The sequence below is a fragment of the Physeter macrocephalus genome, unplaced genomic scaffold, assembly GCF_002837175.3.
Source record: "Physeter macrocephalus isolate SW-GA unplaced genomic scaffold, ASM283717v5 random_94, whole genome shotgun sequence".
Lineage (NCBI taxonomy): Eukaryota > Metazoa > Chordata > Mammalia > Artiodactyla > Physeteridae > Physeter > Physeter macrocephalus.
In genome coordinates this window covers 1429-22482 of record NW_021145384.1, presented here as the reverse complement: position 1 = coordinate 22482, position 21054 = coordinate 1429, and the positions used below count along the sequence as shown (strand labels likewise).

Below are 21054 nucleotides of genomic sequence, written 5' to 3'. Positions count from 1 at the left end.
GGGGTGGGGTGAGAGACCAAAAAGCGATCTTGCTCCCTCATTGGGCGCTTCAGCTTTTCTGACAGGTCCCGGAGGCGGCCCCCCATTTAATAACTGGGGTCACTCACTTTCTGTTGATCCTACAAATAAACAAAGCCAGGCGCACCCCGCGCTCCCCGCCGGAAAGCAGCCCATTACGGGCGAGGACAACTTCCCCCAGCAAGAAAATTAACACATTCTTCTCGCGGCGGTTCGGCCCCTCGCTCTGGGGATTAGAAGAGAGGAGGGGGCTCAGGGCCAAACTTCACGGGTAAATTTGGGGCCAGAGCAGCGAAGCAGGCGCCTGGGACACCCACCTCCCACAGCTCCGCAGCTAGAGGAACACCCCCATTCTCCCTCCCTGGCTTTGCATGCTGCTTGGCCACGCGGGGCTCAGGAGACAGCCTGAAAGACTCCCTAAGGCTAGGGAGGAAGGGAGAAAGAGGCCGCGGAGAGCAGTGGTGGTCGGGGGTGATACTTTGACGGAAAAAAAAAAAAAAAAGGTCAAACTTGGTCAGCCCGCCAGGCACCCCGCGGGCAGCGGGGGCGAGGAGCCGCAGGGGAAATGTAGAAGTGGCCACCGCCCCCTCCAAGTGGAGGGGGAGACTCAGCCACGCGTCGTCCTGGGCATTAGAGCAGTAATGCCCCCAAAACACAGGGCTGCGAATGGGGTCTGTTGGGGGGAGTGCGCGCCGGAGATCTCCAATCAGCCGCCCCCGCAGGCGGAGCGCCCGCCCAACACCGAGAGGTGAGGACACGGGCTCCCGCCGCCCGTGTGCCCTCAAGCGCGAGTACTTGGGGAGGGGACCGTACCCCTCAGGGAGAGCCCCGACCCCAATCCATGGCGCCCAAGCCGCCGTCCCCGACCCTAAAACCCCTCTTTTTGTCTGAACTCAGTGATCTGCGACCGAGCTGACTGCGGCTTGGGGAGGCTTGAGTATAGAAGAGGCCATCGAGCGATCACCGGAGCTAGGGCTCCCAGCCTCCGGGGCTCCGAGGCTCACACTACGGGCGCCCCCCGCCACACCCAAACACGGACCCCTCTTTTCCCGTCCCTGGCTCTCCGCACCTGAACTTCGGGGGAGCCCGCGCCGCCAAACTTTCCGCAGACTTGCAGCGAACTCCGGCCCCGGCCGCGCACCCGGCCCCGGGGGAGGAGAGGGAGGTAGGCGGGGAAGGGGAGGGGGCCGGCCTCCGGGGGGGGTCGGGGGAGGGCCGTGGCCCGACACCTACCGGCTCTCAGAGTCGTCCAAGCCGCCACTGCCGCCGCCGCCGCGAGGCCGAGGGGGAGGGGAGGGGCGGGGAGCTGCGCTCCGCTCTGGGCACCGCCGCCGCGGTGCGCTCCGCTCCAGCCGCGCCGCCCGCCGTGCCCGGGTCCGGAGCCGGAGTCACGCCGCCGCGGCTGGTCGGAGGCGGGGAGGGGGGGGAGCCTGCAGCACCTGCCCCTCCTCCCCCTCCCCGCGGCCCAAATTAAAAAACAACAAAAAGCAACTAATCACCCCCAAGCGTAGCGCTGAGCGGCTGGCGGAGGGCGCAGCGTGAGGCGCCCGGACTCAGCAGGCAGCGCGCATGGCTGGGCGCTGGGCTGGGCAGGGCAGGGACGCGGGGCCCGGCTTCGGGGAACAGGGTTCGGCCGCTCTTCTCTCTCAGCTCGGGCGCCTGCTCTCGCCGCCGCCGCCGCCTCTGCTGCCGCCTCTACATCCCCGCTCAGGCTCCGCCGCCTCTGCCGCCGCCGCCGCCGCGCGCCCGCCCGGGCAGGAGCTCTGAACGCTGCCCGGGGGCTGCCGGCAAAACCCGGACCGGACTCAACGCTCCCTCCTCCTTCCTCCCCCCCCCTACCTCGGCTCCCCTCCCTCCTCCCTCCGCCTCCCTCCCGACGCAGCTCTGGTCACTTGGACGCCGCAGGCTCTGAGGCCGGAGCCGCAGCCACTGCGCCTCAAGGTCCCCGCGCTCTGCCGAGGTCGGCCCAGGCTGAGCTCCCCAGCGCGCCCCGTCTTCACCTCTTTTTCTGCAACTTTACAAAAAATAAGAGGACCTCTCCCGTTCTGTGAGGAGTGCATGGGCTTGGAGACGCACCTTATGGGGAAATCCGCCATCCCTCTGCGCCCTCTCTCCAGCCGGCCGCGAAGCTACAAGGACCAGTAGGAAGGGTTTGGCCGCGCCCCTCAGCTCAGGTGCGCGTAGGGCCGAAAACTCATAGCCGAGCACTCTTGGAGCTAGACGCGTGTTCAAAGATTTCACCCTTCCCAGAGCGCATTCCCGGACTCGGTGGGCTCTAGTTACCCGGGAGAAAGGGGGTGGAGGTTCCTGTCCCCATTACACAGATGAGGAAACTGATCCGAGAAAGGACATTTTGTTACCTACGCTGGCCCCAACCGAAACCCTGAGTCCTGGAGCTAAAGCGACTACATTGTGGTGCCCTGAGACCGTGGCCTGTGAACTCTGAGCCCGAAACAGTGCCTAGCACAGAGAAACGCTCAATAGACACTGGTTGAAAGAGAGAACAAAAGCCCAGCGGGTACAGATTTGGGCCCGCATATCCTCGCCGTCATTCAGTGCCCCCTCCATCTGCCCAGCTTGGGCTAATCCTAAAGCTGCAGATGTCGTCTTCTCACCACTTCAGGGACCCACAGAGTGAGCCCCAGGCTCACTCGTATAATCCCAAAGTAGAAAGTTTCTTCAATTCTGTGGAATTCGTGGGGGTGGATTTGTGCTGCCTCCGTGAGACAGAGAAAACAGCCCCCAGACCAGAGACCCTAACAGGAAAGGGGCAGGACGGTTTGCGAAGTCTGCCTGGGGTTAAACATTACAGCCTGAGAACGATTGGAACCCAGATAACAGGGAGTTAACTGCGGCGACCTGGTGCCTCCAGTCACTGGAGCAGTCTCGGTGGAAGAAGCAAAACTAGCTCCCACCTCGCTGTTTCCTCCTCTGTGCCGCCTGCCTCCGTGTTGGAGGGCCTGGGGCCTGGGTCTCATGGGAGCAGCCGCTGGTGCCCACCCTCCAAGCCTTCTAAATTTGGCTTTGGGACTTTGACCCTGCCAGGGGATAGGGGTGTGAGGGAGGTGTCAGAGGGCAGAGTTCATCTGGAATGTGTTGTCTCTCTACCTGCCCTGACCTCCCAGGCCACAGGGAATGACCCTCTCTTGGACACCCCCTCCCTTCCACAAAAGCTGAGAAGTGTCCTCCTTTAACTGTGTGTCAACGAATGGCTCCCTAGGGGAGGCCTTTAGCCTCTCCTCTCCTGTCCAGCAAGCTTCCTCAAAGCCACACCAAACGAACCATGTGAGTAAAGCAAGGTACTTGCTCTGAGAACAGTTTTAAGACAAACGAACACCTCCAGATTATCACCCCTAAAATGCTTAAAGATAGACATTCTGGGCCCCACCCTGAGTGTCAGGTACGGTGTTAGGCACTGACTGTACAAGGCGAAAGGAAGCAGGGTCCCAGGCCTAGAGGCTCAAGGATCTGCAAACACTTAGCCCACCACTATCTACCTTTTTTGGGGAAGCTGAGGCCCAAACTGTGAGGTGGGACCTGTTGCCCAGGAGTCAGCAGAAGGCCTTAGAGGATTAGGACCCAAGAAATGAAACTCAGTCCTCAGGGCTTCTGAAGCCTAGGGTGAGTGCAGAATCAGGCCCTGCATACCTGAAAAAAGCTTCATGCTGAAATCCATGGGGGGTGGGGGGGGGATAGTAGCTCCACCTTAGGGAATTACTATTAATTATCCACTGTTTTCCCCAAGACCTCTGTCCCCTCCCCATCTCAGGAGGGCAAAGCCCAAGGGGCTGCAGGCTGCAATGGAGATGAGTCAGGTGATACCAATGGTGACTTTCTCAGGGAAGGGGTGTTGGCATATGCCTGGCCTAGTTTAGAGAGTGGATCTTGGAGTCTTCCCCTTCTCCTGGAAATTAAGAAGCGGAGGGAGACCCAGATCCTCACTTATCCACCCCCGGTAGGAACCAGAGAGGAGAGTGGCAGAACTGTCCACATGGAAAATGCAACATGAACAGGAAATGCCATGTGCAAACCTTCCACATAGAACTCTCTACCATAACAAGTAAGACAAGGGGGAGACACCCAGGAACGATTGGGCGGGAGGTCTCTGGCCTTGGGAGAGACTATCCCCACCCCAGGCCCCTTCCACAAGAAGAAGGGATCCTGGTTCACAATCCCTCCAAAAATGAGTATTGAAGTTTCATATTGCTATTCAATCAATCAGCTTAGAGTCAGGAAGCAAATTCCATAAGTCTCCAGTACCTGTCGGGAGAGAAGGGCCCTGCACCCACATGCCCTGTCTTCCAGGTAGGAATGTGTCAGTCCAGTACCCTGGATCCTGCTCTCCTGGTCCTGGTTATAATATCCATAGCTGGCATTTACAAAGCCCTTACCCTGAGCAGGGCATTAACCTAAATAGTTAAGGTAACTTATCTCATTTAATCTTTACATCAGCCCCAGTAGTAGTATTGTCCCCATTTTTCAGATGAGGAAACTGACATGAGACTGGCACCAAAGTTGTTTTCCTAACCTCAGAGATTTGCTATCCTAGTGAGGCTTCTCACACACAGATCTGCCTGGGGTTCACCTGTTCCTCATCCTGTAGTGACTCCTCAGAGCCCATAGGGCTCAGCTCAAGCCCCTTCCCCAACTTGGCCTGGCTTCCCTAACTGGTCCTATTCTTCCCTGCAATTCCTGAGCCCTGCTGACCAACACCACTCAACACTGGTGGTTCCCTCAGACACCTCAAAACTTCCCTTCAAGTATCTGTGGCTTTGCATGCACTGTTCCCTCTACCCAGAAGGGCCTTAATCAAGCTCACCTCCTGAAGTCCTCACTGAAGCCCAAGAGCATGTATCACTCCACTGGGAACCTTCTCTGACTTCTACTCCCCACCTCAGTTTGGCTTATATCTACAGAGCCAGCACTAGCCTTTGTGCAAATTAGAAAAAGCTACCACTTTTTGGCAGATATAGGTACCCCCATTTGGCAGCAGGTCATAAACTGTCTTCCAGTCTTCCTAGACCCCTTGGCCAGGTGCCTTTTTTGCAGTGCATGCACTGAACAATTGTAGTCTGCGGCCTGGCTTTGGGGGCCCTCATCTGTCCCCTCATATGGCCACGGTGACCACACTGCACAGAAATAGCTTTTATTTGCTCATTGTCTCCCTGTCCCCTCACTACTACCAGCCACGAAAATGTTGAGAGTAAGGGAGAGTCTCCTACCTGCTTTGGGCCTGAAGCCTAGCACTAAGTAGGTACCAGTAGTAAGGACTGTAGCCAACAGTTTTCTGAGCACTTACTATGTGTCTGGCACCACACTAATTGTTTTCTGTGAATATGCTTATTTAATCCTGGGACTCAAGACAACTGCTTAATGTTACAAAGTAGCAAAACCAAGATTTAAACCCTTGCCTTGTGTGGGGGAATCTACCTTTTCCATGACTACCATCTATCAGCTAATGTCAGTCATTAATTAAACATCCAGTGACTGGGAATGGCTGCATGAAGAGGAGTGTGGGAGTTAGTCTCCAACAAAGACCGCCAACCCAGAGCTTGGCCTACGCCTCTCCTGAGACCCCAGTTCCCACATCTGTATCACAGAAAATGAGAGCCAGGGCATTTGGAGCCCTGCCTCAGGGCAGGGTGCAGGATAATGCTCAGTGGGGTCACACTGGACTGTGACCTTGGCCAAAATTCCAGAGCAGGGCTGGGGGTGCAAACATGGGCAGGGGAATAGAGAAGCTTGACTGCCTAGACATGGGCCCACGCCTCTGGGGTCTCAGCCCTCACATACTGACCACTGGCCCTTCGGCCCCACCCCTGCCCCCATGACCTCCGAAGGGACAAGAGAACCGTGAAACTAGAAGGAAATTTCAGAAAAGCTAGATCTGTTTCTTAGGAGGCCAAGGTCCAGCCATCCCTAAGAAGTCAGTTTGGTGGCCCAGACTGGCCCTGAGCTGAGTAAACAGTGGGGAAGGGAGGCAGGCAGAAGGCCGACTCCAGTCCCAGAATAAAATGACTCTGGGGTGAGGCTGGAAGGGAGCAGAGACCAGGCCAACACATACACTCACACTTTGTATTTCCGCTTGCACCCAGGCACAGCTACACATGTGCCAGACAACCAGAAGTAGCCCCATGCTCTGCCAGGCCCAGGGAACTCAGCCCTTATGTGGTAAGGGAAGGGGAGTGGGGACAGTTGGGGGCGTCCGTCATACCCCTGACTTACTCTTTTTTCTTAAGATCTTCCTTCCTTCCTTCCTTCCTTCCTTCCTTCCTTTCCTTCCTCCCTTCCTCTCTCCCTCTCTCCCTCTCTCCCTCCCTCCCTCTCTCCCTGGCTGTGTTGGGTCTTCAACGCTGCACTCAGGCTTTGGGCTTTCTGTTGCAGGGAGCAGGGGCTACTCTTGGTTGCGGTGTGCGGGCTTCTCATTGCAGTGGCTTTTCTTGTTGCAGAGCATGGGCTCTAGGCACGCAGGCTCAGTAGTTGTGACGCGCGGGCTTAGTTGCTCCGCGGCATGTGGTATCTTCCAGGACCAGGTATCAAACCCATGTCCCCTGCATTGGCAGGCGGATTCTTAACCACTGCGCCACCAGGAAGTCCCCTGACAGTAACTCTTGACTTCACTAGGCACAATCATGGTTCAACTGTCTCTCCAACAGGAAGTGGGACTGTGTGCTCCCAGAGGCCAAAGCTGTGGCTCCATGGCCTCAGGGTCAAGAAGAGGGAGGGGCCGCAAGGTAACAGAAAGGGGCCTTGGGGGAGGGGAGGGGAGGACACAGCATCCCAAACCTGGAGGCCACAGACCAGGCCCAAAGTTGGGGGGCCGGTGGTGGTGTGCCCTAGGCATCCAGAAGCCTGGCCAGAAAGTGCTCTACCCAAGACCTGCAGGCTAGGGTGGGGTGATGTGGAGAGAAGTTGTTGGAGGTGGAGAGGTGGGGCTAGGCCTCCCCTCACAGATGTGACTCCAGAAGGCAAAGCAGGGTCTTAAATGCCCCTCACACTGAGACTTTGGAAAACAGGACCCAGCCTCCCTCCTCAGACCACACCCTACCTACCAACCCCTACTTTGCCTTCCTCTTCCAGAGAATGGGGTACTCAGGCAGTTGCCTGGGGGTAGGCCGAGGATGAACTGCTCTTTGAACTGGCGGGACTGGTTCTGTGTCTAGCCACCTGGGCAGTCACGGGTTGCTTGCCTTGCTGGGCCTGTGAGGAGGGAGGCCTCAGGAAGGGGCCCCTCGTAAATCGTTAACTCCCAGAGCAGCCTCTGCTGCCGGGTCCCCTCAGCCCCACCCCCAGTTGTGACTCCGACGCTTAGAGAGCCCACCAGCCCCTCAGAGGCCAGAGTCAGAGGTTAGAGGTCAGAGCCAGAGGTCGCAGCACCTGGACAAATCCCTCCCCCAACTATCTGGAGGGAGGTGGGGGGGGGGGCAGATGGTGACGGTGTCTATGGGGAAGGCCCTTCTCTCTTCAGAGCTTCTCACCCTAGTTTGCCCTCCAGCCTTCCTACTGTAGCCCTGACTTTTGCCTCTTAGGAGAGAGTCAGGAGCTCTGGGTGGGCCTCCTGGGGCAGCCCCTGGGCAAGTCCCAACCCCACCAGACCCTTATCCTCAGGGAGATAACTATGCCAGTCCCACCCACTTCACCTCAAGGGGTATCACCAGGACTAGATAATGAATGGGTTGAGGAAAAGAATTAGATACTGTTCAGAATGGGGATAGGACCCTCAGCATTGTTCCAACCCTGCTTCCTGGTGCTGGGGTTCCCCAAGGGAAATAATAAAGGCTGCCTTTCTGAAGATATTGTGCTAAACCCTTTACCTCCTTGGTAATCTGTTTAGCAATCGCATTCTCATTTTGCAAATAAGGAAACTGAGGCTCTGAGAGGAGAGGTGACTTACCTAGGCTGTGGCAGCTGTACAGGAGCAGGGCCAGGATTTGAACCCGTTGTGTGCTCTCAAGCTGAACCCTTGAAGGGTTCTCTGTCTCCTTAAATTCCTAAACTACAGGTGAGGAGACACCCTAAAGCCAGAATGGGCGGGACACTCCCCCCAGTGTAACACTGGTTGTAGCGGGGGCTGATATGAGGCAGGTAGGGGAGGGTATATGGGCAGGAGACTGGCAATGCCCCCAACCTCTCTGTAAGCCCCTCCTCCAGGGCAGCTCCCCCTCAGGTCACGTAGCCCCAGGTGCTACCACAGGGGAGGCTTGGCTGCTGCTCCCCCCACACCTCAGGAAGAACTCTCCTGACCCAGACAGGCTAAGGAGGGAGGACTGATGGTGCTACTGCCCTTTTCGCTAGGGAGGCATCTCAGAAGCCGAGGAGACAGAGACCCAAAAAAAAAAAAAAAAAAAAAAAATCAACTTTTAATCGAGATTGCAGATTCAGAAAAGATTCATAAATGAAATGATTCCCCGAGGAAATATAAAAAGTTACTTACAGCACAGCTAAATTGGGCATGCTTCAATCAGGGGTTGTTGAGAAATCATTAAGATATACAAGACGCTTTTTTAGATATATGTGGGCTCCGTCAGGAGAGATGGCCATTGCTCCAGTTAGAGAGAGATCTGGCCCTGAGCTGGCTTGGCCCGCTGGGTCACCTCCTCGGACTCATGGCTGGGGAAGGAGTGCAAAGTGGGGAGAAACCCTACCTGCCAGGTCTCAAGGGCCACTGCCCAGAGGTTGTTACTGCCCCTAGGGGCCCAGAGACTCTCTGGCAAGGGAGAGTGGAGCAGAGGGATTATGGTTAGAACTTTTTATTGATTGAAGTAGCTTTTTCCCACTTTCTAACAGCAAAATGGGACGTGGCAGAGCTAGAGCTACTTCCCTCAAAAAACTAAAGAGGGGACCCCCACCCCCATATCCCCTCGCCCCTTGCCCTATTGCTTAGGTCAGCCTGAGGAAGTGATCACTCTACTTGGACAGAGAAGGACCAGAATGTGCTCTCAGATCTATGTCTGAGGGCTTTGCCTTGGGGGAGGGGCAGGCCAGGGAACACTGGGGGAGTGGACAACCCTGAGGAATTCACTAGCTTTTGAGAAGACATTCTCCCCTCTCCATTGTAGCCATAATCCATTTCTTCACTGGAAGGCTTATTTGAGGTCTAACCCTCCTCTGCTGCAGCCTGTGGGGGTCTTTCTGCCTCTTCCTTTCCCAATGCCTAGGACTTTCAGGATTGAGTCTAGGACATCAGCGGAGGGTCTCTGCTGAATACTTATCACCTTCCCCCTTTCTGTGCGCTCCTGGGGACCAAAACTCCTGGGCTTTAGACAAGGTCAAGGCCTTACTCATCTCCATGCTCTGTCAAGTACCTGGTCCTCAGTTGGTGTCAAATATTTACTGAAGAGGAGGGAGGGCATGAGAATGCAGCTGGGGCAATCTGTCCTGTGGGGGTGGGTGTGGAGGAGAAAGGAGACAGGCAAGAGCCTGCTCAGGGGACTGTAAGTGGCAGTGCCTGGACCCCCTTTCTTAGGCCCATCTGCCTGGGTAGCCCCCTCCTCCATTAAATCATCAAGGGTGGCAAGAAACCCGAGCCGGATGGTCGTGGCCACGCTGCCTTGTGGGTGACCCGAACCCGATCCTGGCCAGGCCGAGGCGCTATTTTAAACTCCAGCTCCAATCTGCTGCCTCATACCGTCAACGGCCCATCTCTGGTTACAAAGCCACTGCCCACCTCCCAGCCACTTCCTCCCCCCAACCCTAGGACCCCCTAGGCTGGTGCTGGGTTCAATGTGTCTTGGGGAAACCCTGCTCTCTGTATGCCCTGGTCTGTCAACTGGCACCAGTGCTCTTCTCCATCCCCTAAGCTGAGCCCAGTTAGGCACCCTCATCCCTCTACCCACACAAGGACCCCTTGACCTTTGTTTTGACTGAAAATTCCCCCGTGGGGTTCTCTTCCCCAGGAATAAGGACACACCCTGGCCAGAGAACCACACAGCCCAGGATAGGGCAGATGCTACAGGAAGAAAGGAAGTAGGTTAGACATAAGTAGGGACTTCCCAGCAGTGACACTATGCTCTAGAAAACTTTCCCTTACCTCAATGCCTGCCTGCCTGCTTGAGCAGGAAGAGGGAGATGACTCCAGAGGGAGCACCCTCCCCAGTCCTCAGGCTCAAGGGCTTCTGGGTTGGGGGGGAGTCAGGTAGCATTTAGCCAACCTACAGTGTCTTCTTTCCTCCCCTTCCTCAAGGGGAGAGCTCGACATTCAGGTGGCCCAGCTGTCAGCTGGCTGGGCCCGCTGGACTTGTGTCCACAATCCTCCTGCTCCAGGCAGTAGCCCCCACTGGCTCTCAGTCCTGCCAGACCTACTCCCAACCCAACACTGGCCTAGAGGGAGGCAGCAGAGACATTGCCAGGGCACCAAGGGAAGGCAGGAGGCTGATCATCCATGTTGGCTCCCCTCATCTCAAGCTGGCTGGACAGAAGGTCGCGCAGGCAGCCTGAGTACCCCCATGAACGCCCCCGCTCCCCCGCCCCCATGCTATGTAGTCTCAGCAGTAAGGTGTTGGCACCAAGCCTGGTGCAGCTGAGCAGTGACGCCAAATGCTGTGCCATCTCAGGCAAGCATGGTTCCCTCCAACCTAGCAGGGGCCATGGGGAGGGGGGAGAGTGTCTCCCACCCTCCTGGGCCTGAGACAGCTGGGGACAGAGCCTTTTTGGAAACCTCCCTTTCCACTACTGAAGAGGATATATGGCATCCCCATGGGGTCCTAGCCACCCCTTCCAACCCAGGGGGCTGGTCCTGAGGTTAGACCAGTGATTCTCAACTAGAGCTGATTTTGCCTCCCAGGGGGCACTGGGCAATATCTGGAGACGTTTTTGGTTGTCACAACTGCTACTAAGCATCTTACAATGCACAGGACAAAGAATTAAATGGCCCAAAATGTCAATAGTGCTGATGTTGAGAAGCCCTGGGAAGAAGTCCCTGACTAATCTGGGAGCCTGGTAGGAGATAGGAGGTCTTCTCCACACACACTCACAGGGGCTGAGGCTCATCATTTTCCACCCCCAACAGGCAGAGAAGGTCCTCCTGCCATTCTGGCTTCAAAGGCCCCTTATAGCCTGAGGAATGTGGTAAGCCGCCTGCCTGCCCACCCACCCACCAGCCTCTGGGCTTGTTAGAAAAAGTGCCCATGGGGGGATAGGGATAGCAAAACTTCACCTGCCCATGATTGGAATTCAGACATATCCTACCTACCAAGCGAGCTCTACAGAGCCCTCCCCTCAAGAGGATCTGGGCCTGTGGAAAAGTATAGGGGTTGCCCTGCCCCACCAGACCCATCCCCAGAGGGTTGGCCCAGCATGGGGCTGGCTGGAAGCTCTGGCCTCCTCCTCATCTCTCTGCCTCCTCCCATTTTTATTTAGGAGGCAGCCATGGTGGCTCGGCTCTTGTCTCTGGTTTCCTAGGGAGCTCTGCTGAAGCAGCCCAGCCTCCATGGGTCCATCTGTCAGGGAGGCTGTTCCGCCCCATCGATTGCTGTTCCCAGGGGGCTGTGCTGCTCGAGGGACCCAATGTGGCGGCCAGATAGGAGGGAACTACACTGATAAGAGGGGGTGGGGGCAGCTTGGCAGCAGGCAGAGCTGAGGGGAGCTGACACTTCAGGGAGAAGAAACAAAGCTAGACAGGCATGAGAAATGCAGAGGGCCAGGGGCACCAAGGCAGGAGGCTGGTGGAATGACCTCTGAAGCCAGCTGGCACTCTCAGGACTCAGTTTTGCTCCTGGACGCACCAAATTCCCACTTGCAAAGACAATAATAATAATTGCTAACACATGTTGAGCAGGAACAGTATGTCCAGCACTGGATTGGGGGCTTTGCACACCTCTGCTTTCATCTGGGCCTCACACTCATCCAAAGCAGGTACTGTTATATTCCTCCACAGGGGAGGAAGAGAACCAGAGAGGTTACAGCACTTGTCAGCAGGCACACAGAGGAGCTGGGGCTAGAATTGGAGGCGGGTCAGCCTGGGCAGCAGCTATGCCCCAGTCCCAGACACCGCCAGGCCTAGGGGGAGGAGGCGTGTCTCGCCAGGCAAGAGGCCCTGCCCGCCCTCCCCATGGAGCCGCCTCCTCCCCTGGGCTCTGTGACATCTGCCCCGCTTCCCGGCCCCAGACAGCTGCCCAAAGCCACGTCAGCACTTCCACCGGGGAGCCTGGAAACTGGCTCTGGCCCCTGGGCAAAGGGGGACCAGGAAGGCTGAGTCCCCGACAGGGTGGCCTTGAGAGACTGTGATCCACTCAGCCCAGCAGGTGGTGGGTCAGCATGACCTTGGGTTGGGCTTTTCTGAGCCTCAGTTTCCCCTGTTCAGATGGGAGGGGGGTGCTTTGGGAAGGGTTCAGAGAAGGATGCAGCAGCATCTTGGGTAGACAGGAGCAAACATTCCCTTGCAGCCAGAGTTCTGGGGGCACCCCAGGGAGCTTGCGACCCCCACTGTCCACTCTGGGCCAGGTGGTCATTTGGCGAGGCTCATAGGGGTGAGGGGGAGGGTGGGGAGGTGTCTATGCCCGGCCCAAGCCCGAGCACTGGCTGGCTGGGGCCAGAGATAACCGGCGCCTCCCGGAAAATCATTAGCATCTGTTTGGGCCACGGCAAAGCTGGCCCGCAGGCGCCTCCGCCCGCCGGAAACGGCCCCCCACGCCCCCACCCGAGCGCACAGGCGCACCGACCGTGCCCCCACCCTCCCCGGGGCCAGCTCAAACTGGTGGAGCGACAGCATCCACCCACCCAAGGAGGAAGGTCTGGGTGCAGGGCCGCAGGCCGGGCAGGCGGGGGTCTGGCCTCTCCGTCGGGCGTCCTGGCGCAGCGTGGGCGGTCCGGTCCGCGCTCTGGGCGATCCAGGCCGGCTCTTAGTGGTGCCCGCGCTGGCGGCAGCCCAGGGAGTGTGTGGAAATGACACCGCCAGGGCGGCGGAGATCCCCCCTCCTGACATTGGCTGGAAAGTGGAGCAGCTCGTCAGGGACAATCAATGGCGATCGATCGCACCACGGTGCGGGCGGGCGGCGCGGGGGAGGGGCAGCGGTGCTGGCAGGGGTGGGGGCATACGCGGCTGAGGTCAGACAACACACAGACCCGAAAAGGGGCACAGCGGCACATGGGGTCACACGGACACACAATCTGTACAGGGATGGGCCACTATGGGCCACTGCCCCCACCAAGGAAGCACACTCACCTCACGGAGTTACAGCACACTACAACAGTCTCTGACACAAGTTAGGACAGGAGGTCAAGGGGTCAAACAAATGGTTGGTTCCCCCGACACACACAATAGGGTCACAGACACATAACAATACAGCCAGTCACGCTATCACACAACCAGTTCACACCACCACAACGGATGACCCTACACTAGACACCCACATCACCAAGACACAAAATGAGTCATACATTCTACTAGCTGGTCTCAACTACAGGACAGAAGGGAGTTACATACTCTGGCTGTACAACAAAGCAAAAAAGTCACACAGCCAAATCATACACCATCACCTCAAAAAACATTGTCAAATTGGGTCTTAAACTATGGAACAACACAGTGGAGCCCCATATTGGCAACACAAAACAGTACAGAGAGCCCAAGTATACAATAGGACCCCACACTGCCACAAGTTGCACTTCAGCAAGTAAGGCAGAGATGCAGCTGTATCACATCCGCCAACGAGAATATAACATGGCACAATAAACACTGTGGCACAGGCAAACCAGCATTAACTCTCAGGGTTCTGACAGAACCAAATGAGCTACTGCAGGTTAGGCACTTAGCACAGGGCCAAGCACATGGTAAGCACTCAAAACACAGAGGGTAGTGGGATCATTTTTAATGTCTGTATACTAGTTAAGTCATATCAATATAATGATTGTAACTACTTAATAGCATCACTCTCTCCAGATATGTCCATTTCTCTCCAGGAACCTGATTCATCCCAACAACAAAATTAGTTCAGCCATTACACACACCTGGGAAACACAACTCAAGTGTCACAAACCACTCACACTGCTGCACTCACTCACACAGTGGCCACACATATCAATTCCCCTAGTACACTGCCACACTGGCCACACACACTTTGGGACTTCCGTGGGGAAACCACCCCCAATCTCTCATCAGGTGCAACTCAACTAGTTCATAGCTACTGGCCCCATTTCCTGCCACTCTCACAGGCTGTAGAACACAAAGCACCGCCCACCCAGCAGTGATCTGCTCTCTCAGTTAAAACAAGGTCCAGAACCTCCCACGCAAGCTCCTTAAGGACCATCCCTGATCAGTCTCTCTCTCCATTCTGCCATTTTTCGTACAGAAACTGAGGCATCAGTTCCAGAGTGCTCCCTATTCTAAGTCTAAAGGAGGAAAGAGGGCTGGCCCCTGATCTCAGAAATCCACCCCCCACCTCACCACCATCATTTCCCAGTGGTACATGTGTGTAGGAACAAGGCCAAGATCCCTCATTCCTTCAACACACCCTTACAGGCCACTCCTGTGCTTCCAGTTGTAGGGCCAGCTGGGCTGTAGCCATCACTTCCTCCAGTTAAGGCCTGGGACCTCCCAGGGGCTTCCAGGAATCCCTTGCAGCCAGGGAGCTCCCCCTAAAGGTTCCACCCAGAAAGACTTCAAACATTCCCTAGTTTTGCCTGGCTGTGTACACTGCCTAATTCCCCAGCCTCTCTGTGCCTGGATCCCAAATCCTGCCTGTTGATCCAAGATTCCAATGGCTGCCCCCCTTCGAGACCTCATGCACGCACACACAGGCACACACAGGCACTCTTTAAGACAGCGTAGAACCACTAGGTGGCCTGTGCTCTAGAATGGGGGAAAGCAAGGATTCTGGGCTGTGGGCAGTGCTACAATCACCCATGTCTCATCCCTTACTCTCATCCTTCAGGTAGGGCAGGGAAACAGCTGGGGGAGGTCTGGCCTCCTTCCACAACATCCCCACTCCCAGATGGCTGGAGGCAGCTCTTCCCAACATCCCCTCCCAGGCTTTTATTCACCAGAAAAGGGTAGCTGAGCTCCCCTTTTGTCCCCCAAGAGAAACAGAGGGACACAAACCCTGTGCCGGGGCACACAGGCTGGCCAGGCATATCCATCTAAATGCCTACCCATTCTGTTTTTAGGCACATTCTTGCAGGCCTTGCCAAGTGGGTATGAAAGGCATAGGCCCCAAAGGGGCCCAGACAGCCTGCCCCAAGTCCCTGGGTGTCCCAGGAGCTGGTCCTGCTCAAAATCATCTGGCTTGTATAAGAGTCCAGCAAAAATGTCCAACTACCCACGCCTACTTCCCTGAATCCATAAGCACCCACAGCCACAACCCTTTAATTTGATAAGGCCATTTTCCACCAAGCATTGCCTATGGGCCAGGCTGGGCCAAGTACCCATTTTCCAGATGAGAAAACCAAGCAAAGGAGAGAGATATTAGTTGCTCAAGAATATACAACTGAAAAGTCATGGGCCTGTGATTCAAATACAGATTCAACTTCTGTTCCTCAAAGGCTACACAGTTTAGGCTCACACCCATATGCATAAACACTAAGGAATGTCCACGGTCACAATTCTCTCACACGTTCCTACACACATGGGCAGCCCCCTCCTGCACATACTCACACATACAAGCAGGCCTACACTCTCCCACGCCTGGGGCTGTCAGCCACATTCTCCATGGCTCCCTCCCTCCAACAGGGACAGGGACAGGCAGGGAGTCCACATTCCCAGGTTTCCGCCCTGACCCTGCCCCCCCACCCTTCCCCACTCAAAGCACACATTCCTCCTGCTACGGCCAGATAACCAGCCCCAGGGGGAGGCCTGGGAGAAAGCAAGGCATTCTGGGGGCCAGACTGCTAGGCCTACTCTGGGCTGCCTAAGCCAGCTCTACTGCCTGAATCTGGCATGGTAGGAAGCCAGGAGGAGCTTTCCCTGCAGATAGCCCCCACCCTTCTAGCCATGCTAGACCCAAGGCTTCCCTCAATATTCCAGGGACTTTCTTATGCTCAGAGATTTACACTCCAGGAAGGGCCCCCCAGGGTCTCCCAACTCACCCTTTGGATGAAAAATCCCTTATACAGTTAGTAACTAGAGCAGAACCTGGGGAGCCCCCAGGACTCCTCTCTCTCCCACTCTTTTTAAAGAGTTCTCAGCAGGTGAAAGCGCAGGTTCCATGCACCAACAGCCCCTAGGCAGTTTTCCCCATCTGGGGGTAGTGGCAGTTAATTCTCACAGCTCTGCCTGGGGTGCAGCCACTTGGCGGGCTCAGCAAATCTGGAGATATTTGCATACCCAGATGGCCGAGCCTGGAATTTCAAAGAATTCCCCAAGAAGAGGCAGCTGGCTTCCGGGTAGTGGCCCTGGAGGCTCACAGCTGTTGGGCTGGAAGACTGGGGAGTCTGGGGCCCCAACATACAAGATAAGATTAAAAAGGACAAGGGAAGAACATCTCCCAAGCCCTATCACCAGCCCCCAGCTCTGTTCTTCCTGTCCCCAGCCCTCCACCCCTCAGGTATGAAGTCATGTTCTGGTTGCCCAGAGTAGGTAGGCAGGCAAAGGAGACAGGGCTAGTTGGCTAGCGTTTCAGAGACTGCCTGCCTTTGGGGAAAGCTAATAGTGGGCACCAGACAGAGAAGTGCCATAAATATGAGATCCCCTTGTTCACATGAAGCAACAGATAGGCCTTTGTCCCCATGCAACCTGCAGCTAGGTGGGCAAAGGCCTTGGCCTGGTCCCTACGAACCTGTCCACACACAGGCATATGGCTACTATACCAATGGTGAGGGAAATGGGGAGCTGGTGGCTTGACACTTCTGGCAGGCTAGAATACTAATCTGTTCCCTCATTGTGATTAAGGCTATGATGGAGCATAATGAACTAGACACTGGGCCATCCAGTTCTGGATAAACAGTAAACAAAGCCAAACCCAAACAGGCCTCCCCACCCCAACCAAACCCCTCCCAGGTTCTGTCCAAGCCGATTTACTGACCACCTACCTCATGGTTGCTACAGCTATAGGTCACCACTGCCCTCTGCTGGCAACTCAGGCACTAGCATCCACTCAGATACCAGCTCGCTCCCTACCCAAGCAAATGCACTTCAGTCACCTCCTCCATCTGTGGGCATAGAAACTTAAGCCTACCCAACTGTTACTTAAGTCAGAAGGTGGCAGGGGGCAGGATTAGCAGGGAGGAACCCAGGGACACAGTGTGTCAGAGGAGAAATCACAAAGGAATTCTGCCCCTCTTCCTAAAATTTACGTCCAAAACTTCAAGTGTCCTTTCTCTCCAGCTTAGAGGTTAAAACCCCACACTCATGCAAAGAGTGCTTGCCTCATAACCTGTTGCAATGCACCAGAACCTCCCCTTTACCCCTTGTCTTATGCCTTCTCTTTGTGCCCTCCAAAGGAGGGCCAGGCTTAGATGATCTGGAACCATCCTTTGAAAAAGCTCAACTTCTCTGGCAGGTCTGAGAAAGCCTTTGTTCCCCTGGTTCCTTCTGTTACACTGCAGCAGGTGACTGGAAGTCCTGGGCGCCTCTGAAACAAGGCCAGGTCCCCTCAACTTCTACTGCAACACCCTGCAAGCAGCCACACCTTTCAAAGATGGCAGAGATGTGGAATGGAGGTGGGGGGAGACTGCCCAGAAGGACCTAACCAGTATTGCCCCTTAATTAGCTGGGGGAAGCTCCAGATGCCCCTGTCAGGTAGGTAGCCTAGATTTGCCAACTACCTCAAGCATGGAACATCTCTCACCCCTGAGCTGGCTCTGGAGCCCAAATGTCAGGTTGTATTTGTGTACTGTTTCTAGAAACCTCGAAGTCAGAAGGCATAAGTAGCAGTTTTACAGCTTTCAAAGCTACTCACTTCCTATGGAAAACTTCAAAGGTGAGAAAGCTGGCCAAACCCTTCCTACTCACTCTCGTTCTCTAGAGGCCCTACAATTTAGGGTAGGGGAGTACCCTTTAAGAGTCAAGATTTTTAAGAACTTAGGAAGAAATTCAAACAGGAGAACAAGTGGCTCAGGGCAAGGAGCAAGGTTCCTGGGAAAATGGCTGCTGTCGCCCCTCATATCCTTAGGAGAAGTCTGAAAAGGAACATGGCACACTGACTGAGGCTGGTGCTGCTCTTCTCTGGACATCAGTCACCAGAGGCGTGGGCACTCAGTAACTTCTTCTTGGCCTTTCCAAAAGTGATCAACCATTTGCTTTCAGTGTATATACACTGTAGGGTTATCAGGAACCCCAGCCCTGGAAAAGGCCATTCTATTAAAAACAACTCACACAGGAGGTTAAAAGCAAACAAAACCCCCACTCAATTGAAAACTATTAAGTGCTATCCTGGTGCTAAAGACATTCATATAGTTCTTCATCTGATAAGAGGCAGGCTACAGTTTGCCTCCGGTTAAGGTGCAGCTCCACAAAAAATTCAAAGATGAAAAGTAATCAATTGTCACAAAAATGTCTGACTCTGCCTCTTCTTCAATCAGCCCAGGAGCAGGCACTGAGAAAGGGCAAAGCTGGCTCGTGACTGTGTCACACATTCAGCCACTGAGACCAAAGGCCTTAAAGGCTTTACAGTCAGTCCCAAGCCTTGAGCTTTGCCACTTATATTGACTAGGGTAAAATATGGCAACAATGGGGGAATGTATGTGTCTTGGGATCGCCCTGAGAAAGTGATCCCATGGCCGGTTTTCATTATTTCTAAGCCCATCCCAGGAATTGTATTCAGGCACCTCTGAATATCCCTGGAAATATTCAGAGGTGCCTGAATACCAACCACTTATACCAGCTGGGGCTAAGGTTAGGAAAAGGCTTTTAAGGAAGGCTTTTGTTTGGTACAGAGAACTCAGAGCCACTTTTCATCTAAGCGCACGCACAACAAAGGAATGATGAAACAGCAAACAGGCTCCAGGAGTGTCCCAAAGGAAGTCTATTTTCTCTTCCTGGATGGATATGAATGTATATTCTGATAGTTTGCTACCTTCATAGTTATTCTCATATTAAAAGTCTGCTTTCTCTGCTTTCTCCACCCTCTCCAGGCTGCTGGCCCCAGCCAGGATCCTGAATGGCTTTTTAGCACGCTCCAAGCTCCACATTTGGGAGCTACCAGATGACAAACCTGACTGGCTGAAAGCTGGACTGGCCTTGGGTACCTCTATCTTCTTGTGGATCTATCTCATCAAACATAATGAAGATGTTTTAGAATATAAAAGAAGAAATGGGTTGGAATAAACTTTTGAAATACTAATACAGTATGTCCCATATAGTGATTATAACAGTTCCTCTGGATTTACCAATCTGTTGAGTTATAAACATAAGAGAAAAAGTTTTACGCGATATTACGTTGAGTCAGCATTTGTGCTTTGCTTAAATGGGAAAAAAAAAATCTGCTTTCTCTACCATCACAATCACCAGAATAACCCATCATGTGAAATACTGTTTCACAAAGGGAATGAAATGGAGATGGGTGACTAACATGAGTGACAATTTTCTGCAGGGGTAATAAAGATGCTATTCCTGAGTAGGAAGGAAGGAAAGATGTGTTCATAATTCAGAAGATCTAGGAACTGAATAAAGTTCTTCTATTAAAACCTAGCCACTGGGTGTTAATGGGTATGGTACAGCAGACTAAGACAAAAGCCACAGTTTCACTCTAATTACAGACAAGGGGCGGTTTACAGGCATTCCAACTGTAGTTTAGAAACAATTCATTTCTTCTGACAACCTACCTAGGGCTCCAAATTACTTGTTGAGGCAAAGAGGAATGACTAGAAAAGTGGAATACTGTAGCTGTTGGGAGTAGAAAAGGAATGCAATTGCTAGGTCAGTGCAGAGAACATGGGCCCCTCTCTCTGACGACCACATCCTTCTCTCTATAGACCTCCCTGCTGCTCCCCACCCCAAGAGTCCTCTTTCCAAATCTTTATATTACCCAAAGTGTAGAAACTAGCAGGACAACGCTACCTTTGACCACTGGCCAGTAACAGAGCATGCAAGTATCCAAAATCATGTAGCTTTACCAAAAGAGACTGTTCCAACTATAACTTGATCAAGCACTCCATGTTGTTAAGAAGCAAAGCAGGGGCCTCCCTGGTGGCGCAGTGGTTAAGAATCTGCCTGCCAATGCAGGGGACACGGGTTCAAGCCCTGGTCTGAGAAGATCCCACATGCCGCGGAGCAACTAAGCCCATGCGCCACAACTACTGAGCCTGCACTCTAGAGCCCGCAAGCCACAACTACTGAAGCCCACGTGTGCCTAGAGCCCGTGCTCTGCAACAAGAGAAGCTACTGCAATGAGAAGCCTGCGCACCTCAACGAAGAGTAGCCCCTGCTCGCCACAACTAGAGAAAGCCCGCGCGCAGCAACGAAGACCCAACACAGCCAAAAATAAATAAATAAAATAAATAATTTTTTTTTAAAAAGCAAAGCAATTAACATATACACACTACTATATATAAAACAGTTAACCAACAAGGACCTAGTGTATAGCATGGGGAACTATACTCAATATTTTGTAATAACCTATAAGGGAGAAGAATCTATATATATATATACACACACACACATATATACACACATATATATATATATATGTAACTGAATCACTTTGCTGTACATCTGAAACTAACATAACACTGTAAACCAACTATACTTCAATTAAAAACAAAAAAGAAGCAACAGGAATCCATACACTTGACATTCCTTTGTAACCACTGCCTCACCAAGATAATCAAATCTACTGCAAACAAGCTTTCACATGTGATAAAACTAGAGACACTTCTGTAAAAAGCAATGTGATCCCAGATGAGACCCATCCTGAGTTACACACTTTTTTGTGTGAGTGGGGAAGGTGGTCTCCCTCACTGAGCCTTCATTCTGGCCAAGGTATATGTAAGCAGACTGGACCAAATATGTTCCAAACTCAAATGAGCAAGACCAAACTGCATTCAAAAGCCAAATTTTTCATGAACACTGGGATGACTTTTACTTCAGCACTTTACTTAAAAGTACTCTTGTGAAAACATCTACATTATGACCTAATCTGCTGTCTAAGATGACAAAGAATGGGGCTT

General features: G+C 53.8%; 1 protein-coding gene and 1 long non-coding RNA gene across 6 annotated transcripts in view; one reads left to right on the top strand and one right to left on the bottom strand.

Annotated features, from left to right (window-relative positions):
* Positions 1 to 1878, bottom strand: part of CXXC5 (CXXC finger protein 5) — a 39657-nt gene extending 37779 nt beyond the window's left edge. For 2 of the 5 annotated variants that reach the window (XR_008616539.1, XM_024124019.3), the window contains exon 1: positions 1252 to 1760. The gene's annotated coding sequence lies outside the window, so the exon portion shown is untranslated. Of the gene's footprint in view, positions 1 to 1087; positions 1178 to 1251 lie in introns of those variants that run through there. The other 3 variants (XM_028483964.2, XM_024124024.3, XM_007123064.3) reach the window with 3 other exon arrangements.
* LOC114484858 (uncharacterized) lies at positions 1104 to 19216 on the top strand. Its single transcript, XR_003678221.1, has 3 exons — positions 1104 to 1183; positions 6675 to 6752; positions 19021 to 19216. It is a non-coding gene; the product is annotated as an uncharacterized lncRNA (long non-coding RNA).
* Positions 19217 to 21054: the final 1838 nt, after the last annotated feature.